The following is a 22,525-nucleotide window of genomic DNA, read 5'->3' on the forward strand; positions in this document are numbered from 1 at the left end:
CTAATGTTTTCCAAGCAAGTCTGATGAGGTGTCAAGCCCTGTCCTCCAAGTCAGAAATCTTTTCAGGATTCTTTGGGGACTTGGTTACTTTGCTCCCCTTGCTACCCATTTGCACTCCTTTTATATTTCACCCCGCTGTGCATGGGGCAGACTGGGTATAATGTCTCCAGCTCCCCTGTGGTGGAGCTGGCCCTCTGGTCCTCTCTATGCACTGGCTGCTTTGAGCAGAGATGTTGTCCCTGGAGTTTAGTGGGCCATGATGAGGTTCTCTCTCTCTCTCTCTCTCTCTCTCTCTCTCTCTCTCTCTCTCTCTCTCTCTCTCTCTCTCTCTCTCTCTCTTTCTCTCTCTCTCTCTCTCTCTCTCTCTCCTTCTTAGTTTTCTCCCATATGGTCTGGACAGACCCGCCTCTCTCCCTGGGCTATATCTTCAGTGTTTTCCTCTGCATTTCCTTCTTCTGGGGTGGGGGCTGGGGGCGGCAGTCAACATAGCTCAGCTTGGGCCTGGCCCCATTGTCCTCTCTGTTAGTTTGCTGCTCCAAGCCAGTGTATTACCCTCAAGGTTTGGCACTCAGGGATGGAGTCTGGTAACTCTCTTTCCTGTGGAGACGTAAATAATATCCTTCCTTATTTTCTCTTTTCTTTTTTCCCCTTTTATTTCTTTCCCTCTCTCTTTACCCTCCTTTTTAGTTGGCTGCCCTTTGCATGTCTGAGTTGAGTCAGACCCCTGCCAAAATGTCTGGACCTCGACCTGGGATTTATGCATTAAATACGTTATCTTTTATGCCCATTTAAAATTTTGAGCTTACCTCAGTGGGCTCATGTTTTACGTGCCCCTTTGCGCTTAGCTAACTTCGCTTAGCATAATTTCCACCAACTCTTCCCATGAGGAAATGTGCTTCATGCATTTGCCGCTGATTTTTAGGGCTATATAGTACTCCATTGTATGTATATACCAGAATTTTTAAATCCATTCATCAGTTGATGGAAATTTAGACTGTTTCCAAGGCTTTGCAATTGTAACTGCACAGCGATGGACATTGGAGCACAGATGCATGACCATGGTCTGTTTCTAACTTCTTCTGGGTATAAGCCCAGTAGGAGAATTGCTGGATCATATGGTAGCTCCATTTCCAGTTGTTCTAGATATTGCCAGATCGATTTCCATAGTGGTTGCACATATCTACAGGACCAACAGAAGTGGATGATAATTCCTATCTCGCCACACCCTGTCAAGCATTTGTCACTTTCTGGCTTTTTTGAGTTGGGCTATCTTTGAGCATGGTGGGTGGCAACTCATTGCTGCTTTAATTTACATTTCCCTTATGGCTAATGATCGGGAACATTTTCCCATGTATTTATTGGCCATTTAGATTTTCACCCTTGTAAAACTTCTGTTCAGGTCTTTTGTCCATTTCCTCAGTGAGCTTTTTGGGTTTTGTTTTCTCGTTGTAGGCTTGCAGAGTATGGTACATTTTAGTAACAAGGCCTTTCTCTGATGTGTCATTGCTAAAGATGTTTTTCCAGCCTGTGGGCTCTCTTATTACTCTCTTGGCAAACTCTTTCAATGTGCACAGATGTATTATCTTCAGTATATCCCCCTTGTAAATTTGTGCCTCCTTTGTGCTGTGTTTATGTCCTAATCTATTTCTGATAGCCTGCATATTCCCTACGCCAGAGTTCTTAGGTTTTTTCCAATTCCCTCATTGGTGGCCATATGAGTTTGGGGTTTTACTTTGAGATCTGTGATCCACCTTGACTTTAGTCTTGTGCATAGAGTGAGGTGAGGGCCTTGATTAGTTTTTTGGCAGGTAGATATCAATTTTTTCCAGCACCATTGTTTCTTATAGTTTTTTATGTCAATATGGCAAATGATACTAGTGGTCTTTCGTATGTTGAACCATCCCTGCATCACTGGTATGAATCCCATTTAGTCATGGTGAATGATTTGTTTTATATACGTTTGCATTCTATTAGCAAGCATTTCGTTAAGGATTTTTGCATCGAGGTTCATTAGGGATATTAGTCTGTAGTTTTCCATTCTTGTGGGACACTTGCCTGGTTTCGGTAGAGTTATATTAGATACATAGAAAGAGTTCAGGAGTTTGCCAACTTTTTCCATGATCTGGAAAAGTGTAGGCTTGGTGTCAATTCTTCCCTGAATGCTTGGTAGAATTCTCAGGTGAAACCATGTGGTTCAGAAGATCTTTTTGTTGGTAATCCCTTGATAACCTCGTCTTTTTCTTCTATTTCTATGGGTCTGTTGAGATTCTTCATGTCCATTAGGTATAGTCTATAGAGGGATTGATTTCCAAGTATTTGTCCATGTCTTCCAAATTGTTGAATTCACTGGAGTACAGTGATTCGTAGTACTGTGTAATTAGTCTTTTGATTTCATTAGGGTCTGTTTTAATGTCCCCTCTCTCATCCTTCATCCTTGTTATTGAAATTTGTTCCTTCCTTTATTTGGTTAGGTTTGCCAATAGTCTCTCAATTCTGTTTATCCTTTCAAAGAAACAACTTTAACAGGATTAATTATATCCATAGTTTTCTTATTTTCCCTCTTCAGAATCTCAGCTCTGATTTTTATTATTGCTTTTCTTTTGCTATTAGAAGGGTTGTCCTGTTGACTCTGCTCTAGTTGTTGTAAATTTTGTGCAGCATATCAATCATGAGTCTCTCTTACTTTCTCGGGTGTGCAGGTATTGCTATGAAACTTACTCTGATAATTGCATTTGCTGTGGCCCATACATTATAGTGCGTCCTGGTCTCATTCTCATTGGTTTCTAGAAATTTCCTAATTTTATCTCCAATCTGTGCCAATACACAAATTCCTTTTGCAAAAGAGAATTATTCATACTCCAGTTGCTTGCCCTTGTTTTCATTTTCGTTTTGTTGTTTTCCAGCCTTATGGTACAGTGGTCAGAGAAAGTGGTCTGTATGATATCAATGTGCTTCAATTTATGCAGATTCAACTTAAGCTCCATATGTGGTCTATCTTAGGATATGTGCCATATGGGCTTGAAAAGAAAGTGATTATTTTGCATTTGGATGAAGAGCTCTGTAAATATTTATCAGGTCAAATGGTCTAATTGTGTTTAGATCTCTAGCCTCCTTGTTGAGTTTCTTTCCCTGTAATCTATCTTTCTCAGAGAGTGGTGTATTGAAGTTACCTTTGGTAATTGTTGAGTCTGTGGTTTCTTATTTCATTTTTGGAGTTGTTTGTTTGGGGTTTTTTTGTTTTGTTTTGTTTTTGAAAATCAGTGAGTATCTTGTTCTGGGAATATATATTTCAAATACTTAGCGGTTCTTTGTCTACTGTTCCCTTGAGCATTATATAATATCCCTCTTATCTCTTTTTATGGTTTACACTTTTTTTAAAACAATTTATTGGGGCTCATAAAATTCTTATCACAGTTCATACATATACATACATCAATTGTATAAAGCACATCTGTACAGTCTTTTCCCTAATCATTTTTTTCTCCTCTTTTCTTTTTTTACATTTTATTAGGGACTCATACAACTCTTATCACCATTCATACATATACATACATCAATTGTATAAAGCACATCCATACATTCCCTGCCCCAATCATTCTCAAGGCATTTGCTCTCCACTTAAGCCCCTTGCATCAGGTCCTCTTTTTTTTCCCCCTCCCTCCCCTTTCCCCCCTCCCTCATGTGCCCTTGGTAATTTATACATCGTTATTTTGTCATATCTTGCCCTATCTGGAGTCTCCCTTCCCCCCTTCTCTGCTGTCCCTCTCCCAGGGAAGAGGTCACATGTGGATCCTTGTAATCAGTTCCCCCTTTCCAACCCACTCACCCTCCACTCTCCCAGCATCGTCCCTCACACCCTTGGTCCTGAAGGTATCATCCACCCTGGATTCCCTGTACCTCCAGCCCTCATATGTACCAGTGTACAGCTTCTTTCATAAAGTTGGGTTTCTTCTAATGTATTCTTTGAGTTTTTACCTGTCTGTGAAGACTCTTACTTCTCCATCTATCTTGATAGATAACTTGGCTGGATAGATTATTCTTGAGTTTACGTTTGTTTACTTCAATTTTTGGAATATGTCACTCCACTATTCCCTCTTCTTCATAGTGCCTGCTGATATGTCTGAACGCATTCTTATTTGGGAATTTTAATTGTGATTGGTCATTTTTCTCTAGCTGCTCTCATGATTTTCTCCTTTTCCGCAAAGTTGGATAGTTTAAGTATTATGTGCCTTGGTGGCTTCTTTTGGGATTCAGTCTAGCTGGTGTTCTTTAGCCTCCTGAATGGTTTCCTGGTTTTCATTCATTAAGCTGTGGAAATTTTCCTCTGTATTGGACAGGGTTCTCTAGAGAGACAAACTAGATTGCTAGTAATTATATATAAATATATTTATAAAGATAGATATATAATTCAAGAAATAAACCGTTAAATAATATACAGATGGATAATACAAGAAATTAACAGTTAAATTATAAAGCAGTGAGACACTAGCCGTCCTTCAAGTTTTTAAAGCTGCCAGTTGCCAGTCCCCTTCTGTAGAGAGAGCTGGGCTATATATACCCAGGCAGCAAACAGCAAGGCAGGTCCCCAACTGTCATCAACTGTCAGTCCCCAGCTCCAGAGATGAACATTCCAATCGTGTGGGCTTAAAGGGACCTCAACTTACAGCGACACAGTCCACAGGCCAGGCATCCCACAGGTAGTGTACCCCTTTAAACTGAGGCACAGAACAACTAAGGTGAGGCTCACCGAGCCATTTATCCCACTGCCCTTCAGTGAATCCTACTTGTGTTTATCAGCCAGGCTGGCACAATAAATTATAGCATCCTCCAAGAATTCTCTCACTGTTTTTTTGCAGATGAAGTCTTTGTTGTGTCTTCTTCCTGTATTCCAGTTATTCTTATGTTATTCTTCTTAATTACATCAGACATAGCTCTTAGGTTTTCTTCGTCTTCACTAATGATCTTATCAGACTTTTGTTCATGTTTGTTAAATACTGCTTGGCTGATTTCTAAGTCACCGGTGTGGTTTTCTGCCTCTTCCAGTCAGTTGGCCAAGTCTGTGACTCTGCTACTAGTTTCTGTTATCTCCTCCCTAAGCACTTGTATTTCCCTTTGGTGTATAGACTTTATGTCTTCTAGAATTTCATCCTTTCTCTGTATTGTTTCCCTCATATCCTGTATGACTTCCAAGCAGCATTCTGAAAATTTCTTTCTGTGGCAGATCAATATATACTTCTTCTAAACACGTTGTTTGGATTAGGACATCTTCTGTCATTGCCTTTTGTTTCTCTAGTTTTTTCATTGAGGTTATTGGAGCTGAATTTTGTGTGTGTGTTGCATTGTTTTAGAGGAGCCAGGTGCCATTGTCAAGAGAGCTGAAGAGCACAGGGCTCTTTCAGGGAGATTCATAGAATGCTTCTTAATACTGCCTGCAGCTAATATCACTATGGAATTGACCTATGGATTTATATTCCTGTGGCTTCACTCTTTCCCTAGTCAACCAATATTCTGTTATTCGGAGGGAAAGTTGAATGGTCGTCACAGGAGATGCTGGTTGGTTGGTTATGGATCTATGAGCATGGCGCTTCCTCCTATTGGAAAATGAGTACTGACAACTATAGAGACAAGGGGATTCTTGACATGTATCTCTTTGCTTCTCTTCTGCAGCAAAGAAGCTAGAAGAATGATATTAGATTGACAACATTCTGTACAGCACAAGTGGTAACAACGTTGTGTGCTCCTGGGTTAGCTGAAAAGCTCACGGGTCAAAAGTTGATGTAAACCAGTGAGAAATTTAAGCCATTCCTTCTAATTTAGCAAATATTTTTGGTAGTTGAAAGCATGACTCTTGCTACAGGGTCAGAGAGAAGGAGGAACACTTCCATGAGATGAGTTGGCACACAGATTATAACAGTGAGCTCACACATACCAACCATGGTGAGGAGGTTCAGGACTAGACAGTTTCCTTGACAACTGAAAGGGGGAAGAGGGGACAGAAAATTCCACTCACCAGGTGTGTGTGGGGTGTTGCTTGACCAAGTCCGTGAGCCAGAGAGTCAGGAGGAAGGGCCTTAAGTTTAGCCAGTCTGGGGAGAAGAAGGGACTTGATGACAGTCCAGCATGACCAAGCATACAAGTGCTGTGCTGCTGTGTCAGTGGACAGGAGCGTACAGCTGGTAGCTGAACCTTGGCACTAGGCTCTACAGATCTGTGCCTGAGTCATGCTCCAGCATCGGCTGCTAACTCTGGAGATGACAAGCATGCACACACTCTCTGCATGAGCACTCCCCTCTAACCTGGGGACAGTGGCCTGCAGCAGTTGTACATGGGGTGATGCAACACTCATTTCCATGGTGGCAGTGGTGATGTTGAAGGGTCAGATGGACTTCCTGGCATGGGACGGAGGCAGCAGAGGGCATCATAGGCAGTGAAGGAGATGGGGCAATGCCCACATCTCTGCTCACCAGGAAGATGATGGTGGGAAGAAGAGAAAGCACACTCTAGTTTCTGTCACCAGCTTGGGCATCAGGGCACTTCTGGGTGATTCCAGCCAATTCAGTACAAGTGAGGGGGAACCTAGAGTTTAGTATCTCTAGTAATTTCCCCAGGGATCTTTCTCTCCATGTGGGTCCCTCATCCAAATGGCCAATGACTCCTCCTGGTCGATGGTTCTCTTTATATAGGTCCCCTCCCTGCTCTGTGGTGGCCTGAATCTCAAGTTCTTGCCTGGTTTCCTTCACTTTCTTTCCTGGAACCTAGTTTATATTTTAATCCTCTTTAATCCATGTTTGTTTGAGCTACATTTTTACCTTATGGGCTGCCCTGAAGTTGCCTTCCTCTGCTTCTCATTGCTTGCTTTGATTCACACCATCACCCTGTGCTGGGTACCATGGCTGGGCACCTCCTCTAAGCCTCTATCTCCATCCACAGCTTTCCTACAGCTTCTTCTTCCACACACTGTTGGATCTAATTCTTCAACTTTTCACTTGATTCTCAGGATTCCAGAGGGATCAGCTCCATCAGTGTCACTTGGTTGATGAACACATTGTTGGAGGGGGATGGTGCAGTGTGTCTTACTGGGTCATCCTCCACCTTAGCTCCTCCAGCCCAATGATTTTTAGTAGATTTATAGGTAAGCAAAATTAGTTTGAGATCTTTTTCATCATCCAAAGAGGGGATTTCAGCCCATTACTAATCGCTCCCCATTTATCCTGGAAGCCCCTAACGGTAGGCAACCCCAAGTCTACTTCCCATCTCTAGTGCTTTACTTATTCCTGACATTTCTTAGAAGTAGAATTAACACTATGTATATCTTTGTGACGTGTCTTCCACTAACATATGCTCTCAGGTTCCTCCCACTGTAGCATGCCTCATAGCGCCATTCCTTCTCATGGATGAATAAAGTCCCTTGCATAGCTACAGTATATTCTGTGAGTCCATTATCTGTTGAAGGACATTTGGGATGTTTTCATCATTTGACTATTATGAATAATGGTACTATGCTATAAGTGATACTTTCGGTGTCATATTTAAGACAAATTGTTGTGTTGTTTATTTTTAAATATTTATTTTAAATATTCAACTAGACGGTTTTTAATTTCTAATATTCTACTGGTATTTTCAAACTTGTCATCTTTGTGATCCACAATTGAATAACATTATGTCTAACTGCCTATATTATTGTCTTTTTCAGTGTGTGTCTCACTTCCTTAGATAAATTTACAAGAACAAAGAAATATACAAAATAATTTAAAGGACAAACACACAGCCTACCAAGTATAATAAAGGAAGCACACAGAGTGTTAGACAAAATAGATGACTGGGACATGTTGAAAATACATCACTTATACACATCAAAATATTCCATCAAAAGAATAAAAGGAAAGCCCACAGAATGGGGGGGGGGGGATCTTTACTAAAGATACATCGGATGAGGGTCTAATTACCAAAATACACAAAATTCTACAATAGTACAATAAGAATATAACACACGACCCAATTAACAAGTGGCAAGACGACACGAACAGACAGGTCACCAAAAATGAAGTACAAATGGCTCACAAATACATATTAAAAAATGCTCCTGATACCTAGCCATCTGGGACATGTGAATTAAAATCACAATGAGAAACCACCCTACACCCCAAATCCTAGCCAAATTTAACAACACAGAAAATAAATGCTGGAGAGGTTGTGGAAAGAATGGAACTTGTATATACTGTTGGTGGACTTATAATTACATACAGCTACTTTGAAAAATGATACAGCAATACTTAAAGGAACTGAGGATTGAAATCTCATACTATTCATCAGTACCAGAATTAGCATACACCCCAAAGGAAAAAGAGACAAAACAGGAAGGGATGAATGCTCTTCCATATTTATAGCAGCACAATTCGCCAAAGCAAGGAACTGGAAGTAGCTCAAATTCCATGCAGTGGATGAATGGATAAAGACACTATGGTCCATACTGAGAGGTTGGAGACAGAGGTGCAGAAGGAGATAAGGCTCAATCAGGAATTAGAAGTATAGAGAGGCTTTATTAAGACAAGGGAAAACTCATGGATGAGTTCCGAAACTCAATGAGTTAGGTTAGGGAAGTCACAGCTTGTCGGTGAGGCAGTGGGAGATATATAGGGCTCGAGCTAGGGAGGTGTACGTTGGCAACAAGAAGGGAGATATTTCGCTTGCAGTTGCAGGACCTGGAGTCAGGACGCGATCTGTGGGAAGTGCCTTTGTTGTTTGCCAACCTACTCCCTGGAGTGCTGGGACAGGGGCTGCACAACCTTGGTCTGGAGAGATAAGCTCCTTGGATTGTTGGGGCAGAAGATGCAGACTTCAATGGGTCATTTATCCTCTAAGAGGCTGGAAATGGGGCCCTTGAAGTTCTATCTTCCCAAGGAACCAGAGAGGAGATGGGGGCTGCATAGTCTGGACAGGAGATAGGGGGCTGCCTAATCTGAACCAGGCCCAAACATCCCAAATTCCTTAAAAGTGGTAATGGGCGACATATTCTGTTTTAACTACTTCCTGCTGAGATAAGGCGAAGAATCAGGGGATTAAGAGTTGTACGGTTCAGGGCCAGGCCTTTGGCAGTGGACTGCAAGGGTAAAGAAGCTGGTCAGGTTGGAGAGATCTTTCATTAATTCCTCCAAAAATTTAAACACACATGGAGCTAAAAGTTATAGTACACAGATTATTATCGGAGGTTCTATGAGGGGCATGATCCAGGTCAAGACAGGACTTTGAAACCACGAGGAAGGGCTGGTGGTGCCCCACCTACCTCTCTTAATTTCATTGGCCATGGTGCAGTTTATTCACATTTTGTTCAACTATACCTGATTCATCAATATAATAGCAACATCCTTCATTTAAAAACATACATGTTCTCCCTTTCTCTGCTGTAAGCAAATCAATGACTTGGTGGTTTCGCAGGGTTACTTGGGCTAAGGACGTCAGCTGTTTCTGGAGAGAAATGAGTGAGTTAGAAGTGGAGTACATCATAGATTGTATTTTATCATTGAAAGCTTGAACCTGAACCATGGTTTGCCCTATTGCTCCCCTGGATATCCCAGCTGTGGCTCTGGAGGAGGCAAAGCTAAGTCCCACCAGCACCAGGAGAAAAACTGCTCATTTGGTCAGAGAGCTGGGGTGGGTGTTTAAGTTCCACAGCCACCAGAATTCCCCCTGATTATACATTGTAAGTTGGGCTACAATGACTGGGAGGCCCAGGGTGTGGCCGGAGGTATTGAGGCACTGTGTCAATGTTCCATTGCACCAGAAGTTGATTTCCAAGGGAGCTTTAAGTGAGCTTGTAACTTTTGGGGTATGGCTGCAGCTGAATAGGTCTTTGGTTTTTGCTGTGGATGGCAAATAGCATACGGGGTAGTTGGTGTTGCCGTGGCCTTCTGGAACAAATTATGGTATATTATGAACGGGCATGGGACAAGGATTGCTAAGATTACCAGGGAGAAGGGAGCTCCATGGCACCGCTGCCAATAGTGGACATTGGGGAGAGGCGCAGATAAAGCAGGAGGAATGTTCTATTCTGGAAGCATTTAGCAATGAATCTGCTTCTTGAATTGGTTTTACTCATTTGAAAGGGTAAGAGCCATGTCCCTCCCCCGCTGAGCTTGGTTAACAGGTTGAGTTCACTATTCTGGATTTCTTTAGCCACTTCATCAATACTTTTTGGTGGGTGAGGGACTAAGAGATATTGCCTATGAATTGTTATTGAGATGGGGAGAGTGGACTTCATGTCATGCTGGTAAAGGCCTCCCTTAACTCCCTTTTCCCATCTCAAATCCCAAGGGTCTGCGATATATATTTGGAAATCCCCACGTGCACTGGGGGACAAGACATTGCTTAAAGAGTTTCTGGCAACCTTTCAGGAGTAATAGTCCCATTTGCTATTACACAGGTGACATTCACATGAAGAGTATGCACATCCAAAGTATGCGTCTGGCCAATTTTTGCATCGTGGTTGGGTTTGATCCTGAAGATAGCTGAGAACTGGGTCACTGTCGTGATAGGTGTACTTGGTTAAGGGGAAGAGGTGGGTGTCATTAAGCTAAGACGAGCACTAAGACAAACAGGCTGTTGATGTTTGCTTTGGTCACTGTGGGCTGTGTCAATTACATGGGTTTTGGCCATAGTGGACATGAGGGGGGAAAACTGCCACACATAAGATCTGCGGGTGATGTAGGATGGGCAGAGGGTGTGTGGGTGGGATGACACCAGAGGGTGTCTGAGAGTACCTTAGCTATGGGAAGTAGGAGGTACCCTAAGAAAGAGTAGGGTAGTGGGCCCCACAACTTGAGTTGCATATTGAGTATGATTGGCACGTGGGGATAGCTTTACTCTGGTAAGGTGGTGCCAGTTAGGATCCCCAAGGACTTTGTGCTGGGAGTCATGAGGACGACAGTGTTTGGTCCTGTCCACTTGGGCTGTAAAGGCTGTGGGTGGAGTTCCTTCAGCAGGATGGAATCCCCCAGCTTGATCACTGGCAGGTTAGGTTGTGCAGGATCAGGGGTGGGCAGGCACCGGTCTGCATGCTCCTGGAGCAGTTTCTGTAAAAGAGAAAGAAAAGATAAATAGTTTGCCAGTGGATTGGTTTGGGTTGGTAGGTGGTGATGGATCAGAAAGGGCCTGCCATATAGAAGTTCAAAAAGGCTTAAAAAGGAAGGAGAGTGAGAGGCGGCTCGCATCTGAGTTAAGGCAAAGGGAAGAAAGCCTACCCATGAGCAGCGAACTTCCAGGGACAGCTTAGACAGATGATATTTTATGATCCCATTCATTTTCTCAACCTTTCCTGTACAGGATATGTGGATGCCATTTGATGTTTAAGGAGAATGAGACTTGCTGTGTGATCTGGGATATGAAACAAGGCCCGTTATCCGATTGTATGGAGGTGGGGAGGCCAAACCTGGGAATGATTTGGGTTAGTAGCGTGTCGGTGACCGTGTCCGCTGTTTCTCGCTTGGTGGGGAAGGCTGTGACCCAACCTGTAAAGGTATTTACTAGTGTGAGGAGGAATTTGAAACTTTTGTGTTTAGGTCTATGAGTGAAGTCAACATGCTAGTCCTGGCCGGGCAGGTGACCGTGTAGTTGGTGTGTGGAGATTCTCGATTTGAGGACTCCTTGGGTATTTACAGCTTTACATGTGGAACAGGAGGAACTAACATTCTGAATGAGCTGAGTCAGCTTAGGGTGGTAAAATATTGCTTGTAGGAACTGTGATAGGGCATGAGACCCCACATGTAAGGAGGAATGTATTTGATGTATGATGCCTTCGGTTTGCTGCGTGGGTAATGCTATTTGGCTATGGAGAACTATCCACCCTTCAGGATTTTTCTTTCCTCCCTTTTGGGTGAGGATGGCTTCCTCTTGGGGTGTGTAAAAGGGCTGTGCTTCAGGGATAGTGAAGTGGAGAATTGGAGCCGGGCTGGCAGGGTTAGCGGTGACGTTCCTGGCAGTAGCGTTTGCCTTATTGGTGCCCTGTATGATGAGCGAGTTATCGGTTTGATGTCCTCTGCAATGGATGACGGCTCCCTTTGCCGGCAACTGAGGAGCCTGTAAGAGATTGGCTATTAATTTACATTTACAATGGGGGACCCTTTGGTAGTCAGAAATCCCTGCTCCTTCCAGATGGTGGCGTGACAGTGAGCTATGAGGAACGCATACTTAGAATCAGAATATATATTAGCCGTCTTTCCTTTGGCTAAATGGAGAGCCCGAGTGAGAGCAATACATTCCGCCCTTTGAGAAGAAGTCCCCACTGGGAGGCATGTAGCTTCCCACACTCGGTCAAGTAAGACCACCACATGTGCAGCCTGCCGTTGCCCCTGGACATCTACAACAGAACTGCCATCGGTTGACCAGAGAGTTCAGGTCGGGGCAGAGTGTCCGCTCCTCAATGATCTGGGGGCAGGAGTGACCGCGAAGCTCTGGTGAATTTAGGGACAGAGGTAAGGGAGGGAACCTGGTGCAGGGTCATTTTTAAGGTTTCAATAAACATGAGGTGAATTTCTTGTAGGCGGTTTGGAGATAGTAGAGACAAGACTCGGTGTGAGAGGAGATCCTGTAACCTGTGGGTGGACAGTGTCTGGATGGGCTCTCCCAGCGTTAGCCTTAGAGCTTCCTTGGTGAGAGTGGCAGCTGCCGCCAGGGCCTGGAGTCACAGAAACCAACCCCTGACTGTCATATCTAGTTGCTTGGACAGATAAGCTACAGGGGATAGAGCGGGCCCTAGAGGCTGAGTCAGGACTCCAACTGCTATACCTTGTTTTTCATCTGTGTGAAGTAGAAAAGGCTTGGTAGGGTTCAGTAGGCGCAGGGGCGGGGAGTGAAGGGGCGCATGTTGGAGTCTGTTAAAGGCAGCTTTGACTAACTGGGGAGAGTCCAGCGGGCCAACAGGAGTGGCCTTTGCAGCTCCGTAAAGGGGCTTAGCTAATAAGGACAAGTTAGGTATCTGGTGTCTGAAAAATCCTACAAAGCGTAAGAAGGAGAGTATTAGTTCAGCTGATTCTGGAGCTTGGAGATCTCTTACTGCTGGGCGCCGGTCAGTAGTTAGTCCCCGGGTGGTGGGAGTAAGCTGCAGCTCCAAGTAGGTGACGGTTGCACGAGAGAGCTGGGCTTTAGCTTGTGGCACACGATAGCCTTTGGAAGCTAGGAAGTTTAAGAGATGGGCTGTGTGTTGCAGTGAGCTGGTTTCGGATGGGCTACACAGCAGCAGGTCATCTACATATTGCAACAGGGTGGACAGTGAAAGGGGACGATGTAGGTCAGTGGTTACTGCTTGGCTGAACAACTGAGGTGAACTTTGGTAACGCTGGGGCAAAATGGACCAAGTGTACTTGGAGGCGTTCCCTTTGTCTGGGTCTTCCCAGGTGAAGGCAAAGAGGAACTGACAGCTGGGGTCCAGTGGGATTGTAAAGAAAGCATCTTTTAGGTCAAGTACGGTAAAATGGGTGGTATTAGGGGGAATGCGAGACAGAAGAATACAGGGGTTAGGAACTACAGGGTGAATGGGGACTACGGCTTCATTGATAAGGCATAAGTTCTGCCTAGGTGATAGGACCCATCTGCTTTTTTAATATAGGTACAATAGGGGTGTTGCATGGAGAGTGAACAGGTACAATGGGTTGACTAGTGATTGGAAGTGCTGAATGATAGGTTTCAGGCCTTTGCAGTGAGCAAGGGAGATTGGAAATTGTGGGCGAGACTGAAAAGTGGTAGGGTCTTTAAGGCAAATAGAAACAGGCTGGTAATATTTTGCCACAATTGGTCGGGAAGTGTTCCACATTTCTGGGTTAATGTAGTGTAGCAGCAGAGTGGAGGAGGGTGTGGATGGATGTTCAATGGTGGAAAGTGTCAGCAAGAATGATATTGGGGAGGGAGAAGTGGGTAGTAAACGGTTCCACTGAAGACTAACTCCCAGCTTGGAAAGGAGATCCCTACTTAGTAATAGCGCTGGGCATGAAGGCATTATTAAAAAGGAGTGAGAAAGAGGAGAGTGTTCTATGTCTAGGAACAAAGGAGGGGTTACTAAAGGCTTGAGGGCTTGCCATCTATACCCATAACCATGACCAGGGAAGAAGTGGGTCCTGAGAAGGAAGGAAGGAAGGACTGAGAAGACAGCCCCCGGGTCCACTGAAAAAGAGAGTGGGCAAACATGATGCGACCTGGTGTGGGAAGCAACAGGGGAGGATAGGGGGCCAGGAGAGGGTTGGGGAGGCTGAGGCTCAAGGGCTTGGGGGAGTGAGGGAGGCTGGAGGTGAGGGAGTTGCCAGGGCTTGGGAGGGGTCGGAGTAGGCACTGAAATTACAAGAGACTCTAGGGAGTAGGCCTGAGGATGGGTGGGAGGGAGGGATAAAGCCTCCAGGGAGTCAGAAGGGGCGAGGTTGGTCTGTGCAGCGGTGGGAGGTAACAGGAATTTGGAAAGGCCGCTGCAGGTGATTGGGCCAGGAGGACTTGGGCTGGGTGGCAGGAGGTACACAAAGAAGGGCAAGAGCAGAGGACGAACACCTGAATGGAAGGGAACCTCAGACCATTTTGGGGTTTGGTGACGGAAGTTGCCAAGAAGTTTCAATTTCAATTGAAATGGAAAGTACCGTTTTCTGGCCACGTGATCCATTGTCCAACTTGCGTTGTGGCCACACTTGGTTACAGAAAAAGACCAGACATGTAGGGGGAATGTCTGGAGCCAGGCCTTTTAGGGAGATTAGCCAGGAGGCATTCCAAGGGACTGTCCCTGGGAGGCCTAGAGAGAGTGCTTCCCATGGCATCCTAAATTGCAGGGAGTTCGGGCAGAGGAGGACGGCTCCTGGTCCCCATCCACACCCATCAGGAGGTGGCCGGGTAACCCTGAGAGGTGTCCTGGTCAGAGGTATGGGCCCAGTGGGAGAGTCCTGGACTCCCCGGACAGGAAGTTCCCTGGCTCAGGCCTGCGGCTTTAACCAGTAGACAGGGACCTTGGGTGAGTGACAGTGAAAGAAACAGCAGGAAGCTAGAGAGAGGGAGGGGCCTGGCTTTGTGGCCTGCTGAATAGAGGGCGGTCCTGGTCCAAGGTTTTGCTCAGGGTGGAAAGGAGGAAGTAGATTTTTAGAGCAGGCACAGCAGAACAGCAAATACAAAGCACACAAATAAATAGACGCTTAGATTCACCCTCTGTGTTCTAGTCCGGTCGGAAGGTCCCGTGACTGCCAGGCCCAGTGCCAGTCAGTGGCAGGAATCCCAGGAAGTAGACACAGAGACAAAGGGCTGAAGGCCACATGAAGGGAAGGAGGACAGATACAAAGGAAAGGTGGATATGAGAATCTGACTTTATCGTCATACCTCTTGCGGGGAAAGGCAGTTATTTCCAGCTCCTCTGGATACTAGGGTAGGTGTACAAATCCCTCCAGTGGAGCCATGTCCAGCTTCCGATCTTACTTGCTTTTCAGCCTTTTGTGGACACTAAGTTCCCGTATGAGTTTACTGGTCCTCAGTGTCTGGAGAGACAAATAAGACAGAGGAACGTGCACAGAAATAGAGTAGTGCCTGCGCAGACAGGCCTCAGAGGTCCGTGGAAGCAGAGAACTGGGCTGTGCACCGGCCAGAGAGAGGCCAGGGCAGCACAGAGGCCGCTCCTGCCGGTCCTGGGTCCTCGCGCCATGATGAGAGGTTGGAGACAGAGGCACAGGAAATAAGGCTCAATCAGGAAGGAGAAGTATAGAGAGGCTTTCTTAAGGCAAGGGAAACTCACGGACAAGTTCCACAACCCAATGAGTTAGGTCAGGGAAGTCGCAGCTTGTCGGTGAGGTGGTGGGAGATATACGGGGCTCTAGCTAGGGAGGTGTACACTGACAACAAGAAGGGAGATTTTTTGCTTGCAGCTGCAGGACCTTGAGTCAGGATGCGATCCAGGGGAAGTGCCTTTGTTGTTTGTCAACCTGCTCCCTGCACTGCAAGCACAGTGGCTGCACAACCTTGATCTGGAGAGATAAGCTCCTTGGAATGTTGGGATAGAAAATGCAGACTTCAATGGGTCATTCATCCTCCTGAGAGGCTGGAAATGGGGGCCTTGAAGTTCTATCTTCCTGAGGAGCCAGAGAGGAGATGGGGCTGCCTGGGCCAGACCCGGCCCAAACACATACACACAATGGAATCCTGTTATTGCCATTGCTGTCAGGTGCCATGGAGTTGGCCCCAACCTAGAGCGACGCGGTGCACAACACGAGGAAACACTGCACAGTCCTGTGGCATCCTCACAATTGTTCCAGTGTCTGAGCTCACTGATGCACGAACTCTGCCTGACCTCCCAGGGTCACGTGAGCAGGGCTCCTGTGACCATCCTGAGGATGGGCTGGGCAGTTGGGGTGGGAGAGAAAGTGCAACACCTAGAGACAGCCGGGAACACAGGTGCTCCATAACCTCCTGTGCCTTGGAAAGTTCTAGTATCTGTCAGCCAGTGCAGATGTGAGGGCTGCAGCTGTCTGAGGTGGAGGTCATGGGGATTTAGTTCAGATTTGGATGGAGGTGAAGAAATGTTAAAAACTGGAATGAGACCTCCAAACTCATTGAATGTGGAACAGAGAACAAGATATGAGAGAGATGTCCACAGTGGGTCCCAAGGTCTATTCCAGGGTTATGTCCCCTCCTCTCCCAGGGTGACTGTGTCCCTTACTTTCTCAGGTAAAGAAGGGATGTTTAAGCAAGTCACTGTCCTGCAGGACCTGGAATTGCAGGGAACCCCTCCCTCTCCACACTCAGGCAGGGAGGGGTCTTGTGGCATCTGTCCCATTTCCCTCCCTTCCTGAGAGGCCAGCAGGGAGGACAAACAGATCCAGGTCTAAGGGAGTTCAGGGAGACCTCAGGGGACCTCCTTTTACCTGCTCTCTGCAGGGTCTCCAGATATCTGCAGAGTGCATCCACACACTGCCCTCCACATAGGCCTTCAGTGTCCCGCTGCCCTGTCCTCCTCCCACTTGTGCTGGGAGATCAGAGCCCAAGAGTCAGCCTCCATCCAGAAGCGCGGTCACCCTTCAAAGGGAGGTAGTGGGCGGGATCATAGGTGAACTTTTTGTAACCATGGAGGAGGTGCCTGCTGAGACCCAGGCAGCAGCCTGACATCTGCTGGACAGTGTGGGACCCTGGCCCGCCCAGGCCCATTTTGGGTTTGAATCCTGCCCTGAAGGACTTAAGCGTCATGCCGGTCCTGGAGACTCCGGTGGTGTTCGACCCGGAGGTGGGGTTCGGCCATCCTTGGGGCCCGCCTGGGGTCCTTCCAGGCCCCGCTCTGGTGGCAGCAGCCGCTCAAGGGGCGCAGGTTTCCGTGAGTCCTCGTGAGTCCTTGTGTTGCCCTGCGTGCTGGGTCCATCCTTCGCGGAACCCTGCCCTCGCACCCCCCATAGCGCCCATGATCCATCCTTGGGGTGGGGGTGTCGCTGTCGCAGCACGGGACCTGCATGTTCTCCACATAGAAGACAGGGACAAAGCGGGGCTCCCCCTCAGCCGGGCTGGGACCCGCGGTGTGGAAACATCTCAGTGAGTGGGAGCCTGGGCGGGAGGGGACGGTTGAAACCCCCGAACCCCAGCCACCTCACACGCCCCTGAAGGTCCTGCGTCTCCTCCCGCTAGGGCCCTGGGTCCTCCTTCCAGACCCTCACTCACAAGCCTGGCCTGGGTCAGGATCAGGATCCCTGAAAGCAAGAGTTGGAATGTCTGCAGGGACTTGAATTGGGAGCCACTTCTAGTGAGACTTCTGGCAGCCAGATCCAGTCTTCTAACTTGGAACTGCCTTGACAGTGATTGGCTTCTCCGGGAATCACTAGCCCAATAGGAATGAGAAATGACCAGAGTGGAATAAAGACAACAGAGATATGAAGATGACCCAGCTGAGAAGTGTCCACGAAAATCACAATGCCCTGAGCACTGGCTGAGTTCAGGCCCCACCCATTCTAGCTCCTCCCCACCTTCTCCTGGCTCTACCCCAAGAGCCAGCTGAAAATACACACAGAATATGGAAGAGGCTTAAATTTTTATTATTTCTTCTTTTGGAATTTCAGCATTTTCTCAATTTAATTAACCCGTATGCCCATCTCATGACAAAAATTAGTAACCAAATTCATTATCAGGTCCTATTTTTCAATAGAGAACGGAGACTAACCAGTTGAGAGGGAGGAAAGTTACCTACGGAGGGAGATGCTCTAGCAGAGATGGCAAATACTGATCAGGGAAGGGACATGGGTCAGTAGGGGCTTGGGCATCCTAGTGGGATTGGTTTGTTCCACCACATCCTCCCATCATGCTGACAGGAGGGCAGACACCTTTAGACCCCGGTTGCAGATACAGAAGCACAAGGTTCTTCTATCACAAAGCAGGCCGTGAACAACCCCTGTATCATTCTGCCACACACGAGAGGGACTCAGCTGCAGAAAAAAAGAACCACACACAAATTCAGGTCCGTCAGAGTAATTATTGACATTCTGAAGAATCGACTGCACTCTCAGAATGTCCCCATCTAAGAATTTCTATCACATAGTCTTGCCTACTTTGTCCCACCCCTATTCCATGTCAGGGCCGCAGGCTCTCACCTTTTGAAACTGTGAGAGACACATCCCAGCCCTGGCTACTGTCATTGCCTGGAGAAGACAGAAACAGGATGTGGTCAGAGCACACAGGAGATGAGACCCGGAGAACAAGGATTATGAGTGAGGAGCTCCTCCCTGGGCTCCATCTACACCCTCCCAAGGGTCTCATCTCAGCCCCCTCCCCCATACTCACTTGCAGCTTGAGAGTAGCTCCCTCCTTTCCCACCTGTGGGAAGAAAGCATTCCATGAGGGACTGGGGACAAGACTGGACCATCAGGTCCTTTAAGAGCTGGTTAGTGCTGGGCTCCAGTTAGGTTTCCTGAACTGCAGGGCAGGGCAGGAGAGGGATGCATGTGCACAGATTGGACCACATCCTGCTGGAAGTGTGTCTGCAGCAGGAACTTTCCCTGGGAAATGGAGCTACTGGGAATCGGGTCTCCATCACTGGAACCATAAAGGTGTTTCCTTTTCACACGTAGAGGAATGTGAACGTACACGCAGGAGAGTACTTGTAGCACACAGGGCGCCACATGGGGCAGCACATATGGATATTGCTTTCCTTAAGGAGGCAGAAGACTGCCAACCTCCTACCTACCTGGGATGTGAACACACACACACACCACACACACACACACACACACACACACACACAACGAAGTGGAACAAGAACCGGGGATACACACACAAAGTCTACCTGAGCATTTCTTCCTCCATATCACAAATCCAATCACAGCTCCAGTGAGTGCAGCTGCCAGGAGAACCAGGCCAACAACCCATCCCACAGGGATGGTGCGCTTCAAAGGCTCCAGCATTCCCTGAAAGCCCTGAAAGAAGGCCTCTCTCTGATGCACATCCTCACGCCATCTCAGGGTGAGGGGCTCAGGCAGCCCCTCGTGCTGCACTTGGCACGTGTATCTCTGCTCTTCCCCAGCGGGCACCACCACAGCCGCCCACTTCTGGAAGGTGCCGTCCCCGCAGGCCTGGTCTCCACCAGCTCCGTGTCCTGGGGCTGGTCCTCGCCGTCCCGCTGCCAGGTCAGGGCGATGTCCGCCGGGTAGAAGCCCCGGGCCCAGCACCTCAGTGTGACCTCTTCCTCAGGGACATGGTGTTCATGGTGGTGGGTCACCTGGGTCTTTGGAGGCTCTGGAGGGAAGATCAGAGAGTGGAGGAACTCTGCCTCACCTCCCTGGGGTCACATCAGGAGGGGTCCTGTGATTACCCTGAGGATGGACTGGGAAGTTGGGGTCAGAGAGGAAGGCCAACATCCACACACCAGTCTGGAGCCCCCGTGCTCCATCACTTCCTCGTTATGAGAAAGTTCTAGAATCAGCCTGAGGCAACCCACTGGAGTGGGGTATAGCTGCCTGAGCGAAAAAACAGGGACTTCCAGTTTAGTCTTGGGTTGGAGACTCCGAAACGGAAATAAACTGCATCAGAACTGTAAATCCATTGGGTGTGAAATGAGAACAAGATATTAGAGAGCAAGTCCCCTGTGGGTCCCATGGTCTATTCCAGGGTCAAAGGTAGTGGCTGATCAGTCCGGAATCATGTCCTCTCCTCTCCCAGGGAGACCAGGTCGCTCACTGTCTCAGGGAGAGGAGGACTGCTCTGGGCAAGTCACTGTCCTACAGGACCTGGGGGTGCAGGGGAAGCCCTCCCTCTCCACACCCAGCAGAGGTCTTCTGGAGTCTGTCCCATTTCCCTCCCCCCTGAGAGGCCAGCAGGGCGGACACACAGACTCGGGTACAGGGGTGTCCAGGAGCCCATTACCTGCGCGCTGCATGGTCTCCTTCCCTTTTCTCCAGGTATCTGCGGAGTGACTCCACACACCTGCCCTCCAGGTAGGCCCTCACGCGCTCCGCCCACCCGGTCTCCTCCCACTTGCGCTGGGTGATGAGCGCGGCTGTGTCCGCCGCCATCCAGGAGCGCAGGTCCTCCTTCAGGGCGAGGTAGTCGGCGCCATCGTAGGCGTGCTGTTCGTACCCGCGGAGCAGGCGCCCGTCGGGGCCCAGGTCGCAGCCGGCCATCCTCTGGAAGGTGTGAGACCCTGACCCGCCCGAAGGGGGAGCTTAGAGCAAGGTCAATGGAAATTGAAAGTGAAACCAAAGGCTAAATCCCAATGCCAAGCAAGGCGAAGGGCAGCGGGGTCCCAGGACTCAGGACAGGAGGCAAGGGCTGAGAGAGGGGTGACCTTCCATGGAGACTGGGGGCTCGTGCCCTGCGCCCCAGGCCCGGGCCCCTCACCGGCCTCGCTCTGGTTGTAGTAGCCGCGCAGGGTCCGCAGGTTCACTCGGTCGGTCTGCGCGTTTCTCCTGCAGCTCGCGGTCTCCTGCTCCCAGTACTCGGGCCCCTCCCGCTGCACCCAGGGCGCGCGCGGCTCCATCCTCGGGTCCGGGGCGTCGCTGTCGAAGCGCACGAACTGCGTGTCGTCCACGTAGCCGACGGCGATATAGCGGGAATCCCCGCCGGGCCGGGACACGGAGGTCTCGAAATATCTCAGCGAGTGCGAGCCTGTGGGGAGGGGGGTGCCGTGAGGAGTGGCTGAGACCCAGAACCCCGCCCGCCCCGCGCGCCCCCGAGGGTCCTGCGCCCCCGACCCCGCACTCACCCGCCCGGGTTTGGGTCAAAAGCAGGACCCCTAGGAGCAACAGGAGGAGGATCCGGGGCTCCATGACCCGGGTCCCTTAGACTCTCAGCGCCTGGAGGCAGTTACAACCGGGAACCTCCTTGACGGTGATTGGCTTCTCCAGGAATCCAGACCCAATAAACGTGAGAAGCGACCTCGCGTCACGGGTATCCAGCCAGAAGGAGCTGACACAGGTTGTGGGAGGGAGAAGTGAAACTCCACAGAAGGGGAATCCTCTGCCCCCCCGACACCCCCAATCCGGGCCTGAGAGCCAAGTGGGCGCCCTGGAACGATGAGAGGGGTCTCCTCCTGCAGTGAGCCTTCTTTCCACACTGTCTTCTTGAGCCCTGGACCGGGCCTGCTGCAGACAAAGGCTTTTTGACTCAGAATTTCCGTTGTCTAGATCCTGGGGTGAATTCAAAGCCACCCTGTAGGATGGACAACAGCTCTGGGGATTTCTTTCCTAGATTATAATACTTCAAGAAGCCCATCGCCAATCTTTTCTCCTGCCTAGCCACTTGGATTAGCCCATAGGAGCTTAATTATTCTGCCACAGGGCGCCTTAGAGGTTCTGTTCACTGTCACACATCATGAAGAACCCAAGGGATTTTACTTCTGTGGGTTCTGTCTACCGCGAGTAAGCAAGCCCCTGGGAAATGGACACAATTCACAGTGTAAGACTAGTGTAAAAATACTATCAATAACCTATTAACGGTAACAGATAATATGTTCTCAGGAAAAAGAAATGGGTTTCAAAATAAAACAATCGTGAAAAGAGGTCTCTTTTCTGTGTCAGTAGGAGACTTTTGGATTTTCTTTTCTGCTTCTGCAGCCAATCTGTCATTCTGCGTGTGGTGCATACCACAGTATCCAGCATCTCACAGGTACAATGTTGGAGAAGGGAGTCTTCAAATAGGCTCTCCAAGTAACTGTGAAAGTCCATCCTTCATTTTTCACTACTGCTACAGAAGAGGTAGTTTTGGGTTTTTTTTGGACCGTGCTGAGCACGCGCTGCCTCTTCCAGTGGGACGTGCGGCGCTTCACTACCCAGAGCGCAGCTGCCTAGCGCACATCGGCCAAGTGTCCGCAGCGGGGGGGGGGGGGGCGCCCCCGCCCCCGCCCCAAAGAGTTGTAACCCTCCCGGGATGGCGCGCGGCCCAGCCCGCACCGCTGGCTGCCTCCCCATCAGCGACGAGTGGGACGAGTCCGTGTGTCCTTCTGCTTGCAAGTGTGACGGCAGCGAGCGGGAATGGACCCCTTCAGGCTCCGGCTCCTGTCTTCTGTCGAAGAGGTAGTTTCTTAATGGTTAGTGGCTGTTGGAAAACT

At 48.4% G+C, this 22,525-nt stretch overlaps 1 pseudogene; it reads right to left on the reverse strand.

Moving 5' to 3' along the window:
• Positions 1–18,019: 18,019 nt before the first annotated feature.
• Positions 18,020–21,283, reverse strand: LOC142428401 (popy Class I histocompatibility antigen, A-1 alpha chain-like; annotated as a pseudogene).
• Between the last annotated feature and the right edge of the window lie 1,242 nt (positions 21,284–22,525).

The sequence above is a fragment of the Tenrec ecaudatus genome, chromosome 1 (assembly GCF_050624435.1).
Source record: "Tenrec ecaudatus isolate mTenEca1 chromosome 1, mTenEca1.hap1, whole genome shotgun sequence".
NCBI classification, from domain to species: Eukaryota; Metazoa; Chordata; class Mammalia; order Afrosoricida; family Tenrecidae; genus Tenrec; species Tenrec ecaudatus.